We start from the raw sequence: 11,843 nt of genomic DNA on the forward strand, positions 1-11,843 counted from the left end.
TGGTTAGCTACTTTCAAATGATTATGATTTGCACTGGGCGCTATGCCTTTTATATCTTGAGCTTCCGTACTTGTGTTTATTTAATCTAATCATTTGATATGCCAAACATAATATGCCATAGAATTAGTCACCATTATTTTGGCAAAAAGAAATACTACTTATTACGATTTGGTTTTGTAATCAAAATGTATATCTTTAATACATTAAATATTGTATTACAATATTATAAATTACAAAATTAAGTACAGTTGTACTTAAAGTCAATATGATGCAAGACTATTATATCTAATTTGTAATAATAAATTTTATATTTTTGTTTAATATTTTTTAATTAATATATATTGATAATTCTTACTAATATGACAAAAATCGGTTTTAAAAATTTTAAATATTTTCACAAAATTTGACCAGTACGTTTTGTTTTCAGATAGTTTTACATAAATAGGTATCAAACCGTATCTTACAATTAAGGTTCCTAAAACCAACGTCTGCACTAAAATCCTATATTAAAAATTCCACTTGCTCACATTAAAATATACTACAGTTAATCTAATTATTCAAAAGTATTTATACAAAATAAGAATTATAACTCAATTATTGGCATATCGGTTCCACTATGGTTGCTGTATAAAACCTCACAATGACTGACTAAAATTATATGCCTACATTAAGCTTTTTCAAACTACTCATCAACATAGTTAGTGCCCACTTACTTATTTGTAAATATTCAGCATTTTTTTTTGACGTATGAGTAGTACTATATAGTAAGTACTTATACTATATCGACGGTTATATTCTATTTGTCAATATTTAGCACTTTATTGACACGTAGAAGAAAGTAAAGAAATGCTATGCATTCTTAAAACTATATTGAGTATTAAAATATGAATATCATTATCGACAATTGTATTATATTTTTTAAAGAAATTTATCCATATTCAATAATATATTAAATGAGAATTATAATGCACCATTATGCGAAACATTAAACATATATTAGTTTTACATATCTTCGACTTACAAATAGAAAACTAGTATCGTATGGATATTGTCTAAAGTTTATCAGTTGATTTTAGTGAGTATTTGTAAGTTAATTAGTGACTAATGTTACTTTTTTCCTCTTGAAGATTATGGGATCTTTGATTTAACGTACGAAATAGTTTTAAACTTACTAAATATATGTGCATCTAAAGGATCATTACGATAACCTCATCGAACCCTACTTTTATAGATTCTCTAATGTTATAGATAGTTACTTAGGATCCAATAAGTAATAGTGCAGAAAAATGAGTCTCCCCATCGATTGGAATACAAATATTCCAGCGCTTTATGTAATCCTCCATAAAGTTTTCATGGTATGTTTGAGGCAACGCATTTAACTCCTTAGCAGTATTTTTTCAAGATCGTAATTGACAAACTTTTCTCGAGCAAGAAATTTTATCTTAGGGAACAGAAAAGGTCACACGAGGTATGTGTGGAGGGGTGCCACGTTTATGAAGGTTTTCGCACAAAAAAAAATGTTGAACAATTACTGTTTCATTTCAAAACACTCAAAAATACAATTACAAAATTAATTGATCTCCTTATATGATGTAACAGATCGAGTAAAAATTTCGCATAATAATAACATAATCGTGGTATATACTAGACGAATTTTAGTGTTAAAACCCTTCCTATATTATTTACGACAATTTAACGCTAGTTAAAATAGTTATCTCTAAATTTCATTGTAATGCGGTACAGTTTTACCAACTTATAGATAATACAATAATTATTTTTTAATTATATGCTTTCACACACCCATACAAGATCTGTAAATTTTTCTGTAATACAGTATAGTTTATCAACTAACAGATAAAAATTTATGAGAGTATCTCTTACGCCGATTTTCAAATTTAAAATTCCGGATTCAATTTCTATAGAATATACTACGTCTTACTACGTCAAATCTCATATTTATTCATTTCTTTCATATTGTTTATGTATTAATTAGGGCATGACAATTCTAAACTTTTGCATGTCATTACACCTATTCAAAATCTTTGAAAGACTTTTTAAGTGCAAGTGTACTTATTGACTTATTTATTTAATATACATATATCTATATTGTGACCGGTAGATTAAAATCGATTTTAATTGATTATTATTTTTTTACTTTGTACTTAACCGATTATTCTTTTTTAATCACAAAATCAAACACCTGTTTTGACCAACCAACAAAAAAAAGTGCAAATGTACTTCAGTTCAATCTACACAAATAAATTAATGGCTTATCACGCAGTGGCCATACACAACCCACCATTATTGATTTTGGCCTTTTAACTAAAAATAGATCGTTTAGTAGGTATAAATATATATATCTCTCAGTTCAATCACTCTTAAAAACATTGCATATAATTAGGCTGTTGAATAATTTTCTAAAAAGTTTTTCTTGCGCGTCATGGAAAAATAAAATCCCTCACATCTTCCTAAAGATTCCAACATTAACGTCAATTTATATGCATAGCCAATTTGATCAAGTTTTATAGAATTTTTCCACCACTTGACTTTACAACGTCAACAACAACAACAACAACAACAAAAACAACAATAAAATTAACAGGCAGACTGCAGTGTGAACCAATGTTCCGTCAGTAAGTATTTTTCATCCATTGTTGACATTCTGTAAGGGTTCGATTGCGTCAATATTTTCAGCATCAATTTTTTTCGCAGATTTCAACTGTTTTAAATGCAAATTAGTTTAATAATTTTTTATCTCAGATTATTGTAAAAATGTTTTATATTTTATGCAGTTTTATTGTTGTAAATGTTGTAAGTATTTTAAATTTTTTAAATTGATTTATCAGCTCAAGAAATTTGCATTAATAATGCGAAAATGATGTGCCGTGATTCGATTTTTATTAGCACTTAGGAAAGGTCAATGAGGGAGAGGGTGTTTCTATCTTTGGATACTCTGGCAGGGATGAAGATGCCGAAGAATTTGCATTTTATAATTAATTTTTAATAAAATTAAATTGTATATTTATGAATGCTAAGTATGAGTAATTGAAATACGAAACGGTGTACTTAAGTAATAAATATAAGAGTTTAGTTGTTAAGCTATTTTAATAATTAATAAGACTTCCATAAATTGATTGATTGAATTCAGTAGTTAGAAATATGACGATAATATAATTAATAATATTTAGATATATTTTGGGATATATTGCGTATTTACAGAGTAAAAGGTGCGTTTCACAGTTGAGGGGACCTTATGCAAAGAGTTTTTATGATAAAATTATACATTACAGTAACTAAAATGGTCTAAAAGTATGTTGATTGAGTGTGATTGAGTAAGTATGATTTAAATAGTCACCAGGATGTCAATCAAGATATTGACACAAACTTCTTAAATGAATTCTCAATCCATAGAACTTTTTTTTTTATCGGTAAATAAACTTTACAGAATGCTTTCGTATGCCACTACCACAACTACCACTAGATGGAACTTATACGGGCCTCCGAATGAAGAGTTATTCATGATTGAACTACCGTGAACTACTTCAGACCATGTAACAAACACAATTATTTAGTTCTTAAGTCTGCCACTGTTGCTTAAATAGACAAACACCTACTTTTAATTGCCAGGAAATATTCAACACGCGGTCGGGATCCTCCCAACATTCTCCAGGTAAATCTGCTCCTAACCATGCTACTAAACTCAGCCACTAAAGAACTAAGCCACTTGAATGCCTTGCTTTCTGGAGAAAAATCTTATCCACCCGCCACATATTCCGCTCTACAACTGTAATCGCTATAGTTCCGATCGCAAAAATAACTTCTAGCTCAGACTTTACACAAGTTTACACCATTCCACTCCCTTTGTCTAGAAGCACTGTCTCCATTAAATCATTTTGAACACGTTTTTCGGGATCAGATAAATTTAATTTGCTGAATACTAAGTCCATCTTCTTTCCTTTCCGAATTTCAATACGGTTGAATCCGGTTGTAATCTTCCATATATCCATTCATAAGAGGTGGTTTTAAAGGGTTCAAATCTTATGCTGTGACTTTCGATGATTTGAATTTTTTGAGGTGCTAAGTTCAATTCTCTGATATTTCAATGAAGATTTTGATTCATAATTTATAAATGTTTCTAATTTGATTCAGCAACATTTTGCTTTCATTAATGCATTTTTTAATTCTTTATTAGATGATTAGACATTCATCACTATTAACAGAGATTATTAATTAAAACGTTTTCGTCAAATTATTACTAACTTTAAAACGAAATTCTTTCTGTTCAGTGCTTATTTTTGTATGAAAGTTCGAAGATTTTGTCACTTTCCTTATATTCGTCCAAAAACTATGAAATTTAGACAGCTTATCAGTAAAAGATCTGTTTTTCTGCTGTATTGTAAATGGCCTCACTACGTATACATATTTTATAGAATTACTGCATATTTGCTTTGGAGTTCACCTTCCATTAATAAGAGAAAAAATATATGTATAGTACAGACAAACGGACATACCTTAGCGACATATGTAATTGTCAATAGATGACCTCACTATTTTTTTATTTTTTTTAAGTGCTGTCTACTTGGGATTCCAACTTGTATAAATAAGAAAAAAAAATTAAATGTAAATGTTAAGGTTAGAATGATCTATATTTTTTTTTATATTTGATTACCAATAGATGGCCTAATTACAAAAAAAAACCGGTTCTTTAAAAATGCTGTTTACTTTGGACTCCACCTTACACAAATAAGAACACCGTAGAGTAGAAGAAAAATGTTCAGTTATTTGACATCGTGCCTCTATAAACTTTAAATTAAAAGTGTTAACCACACCTACTAATAAGGCGTGTTTAATGAAATTTCAATTAACAACAGTCAAATCAGAGTTTGCATTCAAAATTAATTAATTTGTCAAATCAAAACGACAATCAAACATAAACAAGTAGTCGAATGACAAAATTTCAACAAACTACAAATGGCGTAGACAACCGCTTTTCACTGGGATAACAAATATAAAACCTTAAATAGTGAAGATAAGTATATTACGGGGTTGTAGAACACTAGAGATAAATATTACAACCCCTTTTCTACTACACTCTTAGTCCTTTATCATTAAATTGTTGGCGTTTGTGCAGTAATTTAATATGTGTCCTGTCAATTAAGCACAAATTCATTTTCTATCGTTTGATAAAAATTTTTCTCCATGAACCCTGATATTTTAAAACACCGGGAATAAAAACAATACGACAGGTTGGGTCAATTATTGTTGGAATTTTGATTGCTACATGGACTAAAAAGCACAATACATAGTCCGGGTAAGCGTGAAAATTCAATGCGTCACGTGAACCATTTGCTCAACAATCCTTGAAATTTAATTGTCAAAATTAAAGACTGGAATAATGTGTGAAAAGGACGTCTGCGTTCAACAGGTGCGTTGGTGTGAGTGAAATGCTTTTGACAGATAAAAAAAAGTATTTTAGTATCATTTTATATAATTTTATTCTTTTTAGTATTGTTTTGCTTTGCTGTACACTTTATTTCATGAAATTTCCACCTGTGATATACCGAAAATAGTCTTCATTAACTCAATACTTTTAAAAGATGGAGAATGTTACTTTGTACTCCAAACAATGCTGCCGTGTGTCAATACAGTGCTTGCTCGAAAATGTGAACTAATTGAACCCGAAGTTATTTTTTACATTTTAGAATATGGTTAACCTTTTAGTGAAGTCAATGTAAAGAAGCGAGTGTTCCTTAATTAACTTAAGTGAAGTAAATGTAAAAAAAGCAGAAGCAAGTTTTAGGGTGGTGTACTTTACTAAAGTAAATGTAAAGTGTCCTCAGTACACTTTAGTTCACGTTTTAAAACATGATTCACTTTTTAGTGAAGTAAATGTAAAGAAGCAAGTGTTCTTCAATTCACTTTAGTGAAGTAAATGTAAAAGAAAAAGAAGCAAGCTTTTGGATGGTGTACTTTACTAAAGTAAATGTAAAGCAGCAAGTGTTCCTTAGTGTTCCTTGAAGTAAATGTAAGAAAACAATAACCACATTTTTGGATGGTACACTTCACTTAAGTAAATGTAAAGCAACAAGTGTTCGCTTGATTCACTTTTTAGCGAAGTAAAGTAACAAGTTCATTATAGTAAAGTAAATGTGTAAAAGCAAGTGTTCGCTTAGTTAATTTTAGTAAAGTAAATATGAAGAAGCAACTGTTCGCTTAGTAGACCTTGCACTTAAACCAATATACTCGTTTTCAAGCAAATACTATATTCTTTAATTTATAATTGTGCCACAATGAAAAAAAAATAAATACTACTAAAAATACTAAAACATACTAAATATTTACTTTTTAGTGAACTAAGTGTTCGTTTGATTCATCGTTTAATGGTTTACTGTTTTAAGTGAACGCTATATTTAATGATTTATATTTGTGTCACAATTACAGCACAAATAATTAAAATAACAATTTTTTTTAGTGTTGGGAATGTAAAAAACAAGTTTTCGCTTAACTCGTTTAAGTGTTTGCTTTTTCAAGTGAACACTATATTTAAATAGCACAAATAATTAAAAGAACAAAGTAAAATATTGTTCACTTTTAGTGTAGGAAATATAAAAAAGCAAGGATACTCTTGGTATATTTTAGTGAAGTAAATGTAAAAAAACAATTGTTCGCTTCATTTAGTTTTTGTGAAGTAAATATAAAAAAGTAAATGTTCGCTTGATTCCTACAGTAAAGTAAATGTAAACAAAAGAGTGTTCGTTTAATTCACAGTCCACTTAAAACAATATACTCATTATCGTTCATCGGGAACGTGCTCAGAGAAAAAAAGAAAGCCCTAGGCGTAAACTAATCTAAAACGAAGAGCAATCTGAAGACTTTCTACTTCGGATCAGGAGTGGGGACTTAGACGCAGGTTCTTCGAAGAGAATTTGGCATGGATAGCCAACTTATAAGAGATTATGCTTGAAGTAATACGAAACCGGTCCCGGTTGGAGCAATTCCTAAGAAGAAATGCGAGTGTTTTAGTTCGTATATTACACAGTAGGAGTCGGATGCACGATTCTGGCGACACTCGGTTTGACGGTACATAAAGCTACATAAAGTATCAAGCGAATACTGTATTTTTTGATTTATACCATATTTATGTCATAATAACCAAAATATAGCACAAATAATTAAAATAAAAAAGTTACATATTGTGAATTTAGTTCCTTGTTGCTCAGTCAGGTGTTTTCATTTTAACAACGTGTTTGTTTACCTTGTAAAGGTAACCTGTGTGCGTATCCTTTTTAATGGTTCATATATGTGGTTTAGTTGACCAGTGTCCTTGAAGTAGAAACAATTTGCACTTCACACAAAAAATGTAATTTTTTTTATTTTTTGGTTTTTGAGAAAATGCAGTTTCGCAGAAAATTACACTTACATAGCAACCCTTTGAAGTATTTTCTATTCTTGTCTCAATTTACATATTTGGTCATGCAAAAAATATTTTTTTTTAATTTCGTCGTTGAATTCATTATTAAAAAAATATAAAACCTACGAAGAGGTCAGTATGGCGTCAATGGTTTCGTTAGAATCCTGCAATAATAACTGCGCACATACCGGCAGTACTTCGAGGTCCGTGTTGTCCTGATATCTGCCATGCGTGGCATAACTTTTGCTGCTAATTAATTTGCTGATATAATTAAGTGAATGCGAAACTCATGTATCCGCACCAGAACATGAGTTTCAACAAAATTTTGTGTCAAGATATTTTCGTGTCAGCATGTACCAGTTAATGCTAAGAAATTTTCGCCTAATTTATGCCTGAATAAAGTTAATAACAATTTATACCTTCATTACGTACAGCGAAATTTTTCACAGAAAATCGAAACTCCCGTACTTACGTACTAACGTAGGAAACTGTTGAACGCTAGTACTTTTCATATAATTAAGTGATTCTTACAAGGTTGTTTTGAAATCATTTGACGGGGATTTAGAACTGCAAAATGAAAAATATGGTTTTTAAATTTAAATCATATTAAAGGTGATATATTCTTGTAAAGAATGCATCGGATTTATATTCTATAATAAAATATATTAAATTGTATTATATATAGTGTTGACTATACTAGGTGGACCCAACTATTTAAGAAATAAGATGGGCCCTGTACATATATAATGAATAATGAAGAACAAATACATAAATTGGATATTTAAAAAGAGTTGATTATATTCTATATAATCTATATGGTTATAAATTCTATAAAAATACTATAATACTTTTAATATCTTTGTCTTTGGAAGATTGATATTTGAGATCTACCTAGCTGATTAGTTGACATACTTGATCAAAGGAATATCTTGTCTTGCCATATAGTGATATTTGTGAAGAAATTATTGTTATATTTTTATTTCTACTTCATCGTAACTTCTGTATTCCCATTGAACGGAATGACTAATTTTTGATATGAACGCCTACTGGTAATGACCTGTCCATTAATTTACTTTATTTACATTTCTTGATGCTTTTTTATCCCAAATTAAAAAAATTAATATGAGAAATGAATAATTTTTTTTTTTAAATCAAGATCTAATTATTATTATTCCATAATCCATTTAAATGACTCTCTTTGTAATGATTGGTCTACGGACTTTGAATCAATTGGACTTTATATATGAAGAAATATATCATTCGTGAGACTACGCTATAAAGATTTTGTCGAATTGTTCATTTTTTGAGTATCGAACAAAATTGATTAGAACTCTTAGCAATAGAACTCTTAGGTGAATTATATCTCAGATCATTAAGTCATACAGAGTTTCTAAAAATATTAATAAACCTATTTACAATTGATGAAATGAAATTAATATTAATTTAATTATTCTGTATATATTAATTTTTACATTTCAAACAGAGCTTAAAGACCACAAAAACCTTTGCAAGAATTTTGAGAAACCCTATATACTCTAGCAAAACAGCTTATAGATTTCTGTTAACTTCCTCATAAAAACAAATATGGAATAGGATGGTATTTCTACTGATGTAAGACTGCTTGACAATACTTGACAACAAAATATCCTAACAGTAAGTACATATTCATACGCATAAAGGAACTAATTGATACATGCCATAACTCGGTAGATGAAATTAATATTTTCGATATCTGAAGAAATATTCACTTTTCAATTTTGTAAACAGTGTACAAATTTTAATCGAATATATAGCAATTATTATTTCATATTTTCTATGAATTTAATAATAATATAAATTTAAAAATTTTTTAAAAGAGATTCAAACTATTGTAAATAAAAAAAAATTCTGACAATAGTTCTTAAAATATTTTCCTGTCACTAAACCCACAAAGCCAAAGCAATGTTTAAAAGGTTGTCCAGACATTTTTCCAAAAAATGTATACTTCAAAGGAAAAAGTGGGAGAAATAATCAAAATATAGAAAAAAAATGTTCACCAAATACGGCGACAAAATCAGAATAGAAAAAAATAACTAAATCTATTGTATCATAGAAATTACCACCCCCTCTCTAAAAGCCCGACCCGATGTCTGTGGTAATTTGTCACAAAATTTTTCTGTGCCTTTAATTTTCTTTCAGTACATATTTTCACCTGTTGGGAAAAGTGAATAAGGGGTGTGAGTTTCATTGCGAGCATCTCTGACTGTGTAATTGTCGTATATGACAGCACATGTGAATCCATATAAAGAGGAAGCACACACGCCAATGGATTAGTTAAATTCCATTAAGAATGACAGATAGAATCTTTGTTGCTTCTTTAGATTTCGTTTATAATTTTTTCTTCTTCTGCTTATTTAAAGCTTAAATATTATTAGGGCGAATAAAATTCAATATGAATTTTTCACTAACCTCTCACCATGCACCTTCGTCCTTTTCTCTTCATTCAACGAAATGTTAAATATTTATTTGCAGTGCTCGATGATATATCAATTTTATGCCTTATCGATATTCAATAATATGTGTACTGCCTGATTTTATTTGTGTGTAGTGCAAATAATAATCCTTGTTCAAAAATTTGTGATTGCGTTCGATACACGATAAAGTAATGACAATGTAACTGCTACGCCTGCTGTGCAAATAATTTACCACAGTTACATTTTTTCAATATCCCTCAATATATCCTAGAATCCTGCTACTGTATTACTGTATGCTTATATGTGCATAATCCCAAGTGAGCTGATATCCTTTTTTTATGCTTTGCTCTTCATTTAACTTTTTTGATGTTCACTTATGATATATTCTTTTGCCATTTTCATAGTCAGTATTAAAGTATCTAAGTACTTAGAATCGGTCCGAATGCAAATATAATAGCATATTGTGTTAACACATTTATGGCTTATTATTTACAATATCCATTGGAAGTATGACTAATTTATTATAGTGAACTAAAGCACTTCTAATTTGCACTAAATACTATTTATATTTTTTAGTGAGTCATTTTACTTAAAGTCAATCAACACATTTAGTACTACGCCAATGCCACACTTAAAGATTAAATAAACTGTAAATCAAATTTATTATAATACAAATGCCAGGGAATACTGCTGAGAATGACTAATACTTGAGTACACCTATTATCACCATTATCAGTTTTATAGTAAAATCACTTATTTACTTATTTAACAAAATGCTTATTATTGTTCATATTTAAGTGGGTTTGTCTAATAATAATGATTACAGTCCAAAATGATGACCAGACAAATGCTATAAAAGCAAACGTATATAAATAATATCTAGACAAACGTTTTAAGACTATACTACATATTAGTAAGAGTTCAAAAGTGAACAAAATGGATTTCTCTCACAAGATGCAGAGAAGTATATAGTTTATTATATTCTTACTAACATTTTTATATACTCTTAAAAGTATAAGTTTATGTAAATAATTGTATTAAATTATCATAAAGCAATAACAATGCTCTTGAGCATTGCTCTTAGGTTCAAAATCATTACTAATCCTAAATATAACCTAAAATAGTCCTAAAGAGAAAAACTTGCAATTGGCTAAAATATTAATAATACACTTACAGAACATGCTAAGAGATCTTTGAATAGACCCGATCAAAAAATACATAAGGGACAGAGCCATGAAGTTATATGCAAAAACTGACAGGCTATCCAACTTAGCACTATCTAATCTTAGAGTAATCACTCTCCGCATGGGGAGGTACGCAGATCTTAGATCAAGCACTGAATAATCATGAAGCTTATAAAGAATACATAAATTAGTCAATGAGATGGGTGGCACCCTGTAGTACCCCCAGCTATCACAGAGTAAAGTGCCCAGTTACGCTGACTCGAAAAAAAGATTAACATACATACATACAGAACGAAACTGTCAGTAGTTACAATGTACCAGTAGAAGGACCAATATATGTTTTGCTAGAGAACGGTTAACAATCATTTTGAATCCTAAAGAAAGTCTAACATGCTTTTGAAGAGACGTTTTGCTAACTGGCTAAGATAATAGTAATAAAGAACTAAATTTTTCAGCAATTAAAGTCTCACAGCTTGCTATTACTAAATGAAAGCTACTTAAGTGATTTGTAAGAGGTGACCAGTGATCTCTGATCATTGATCAGAATATATCTACAACTAATACGACATGGAGAATGCAAAAAAAATTATTATCATAATATCCACAAATAAAATATGGCTGTCGTGCTAAATATTTTAATAAGATTCATATATAAATAATTTAGTAGAAAATAAAATTAAATAAATACTACATTTAAGCAAGGTAACTACTTTAATTTCTAGAAAGTCTATAATTTATACATAATAAAATATTAATTTTATTAATTCAGTATTAATTTTACAGCTAATTTAATAA

Source organism: Teleopsis dalmanni, chromosome 2 (genome assembly GCF_002237135.1).
Source record: "Teleopsis dalmanni isolate 2A chromosome 2, ASM223713v2, whole genome shotgun sequence".
NCBI classification, from domain to species: Eukaryota; Metazoa; Arthropoda; class Insecta; order Diptera; family Diopsidae; genus Teleopsis; species Teleopsis dalmanni.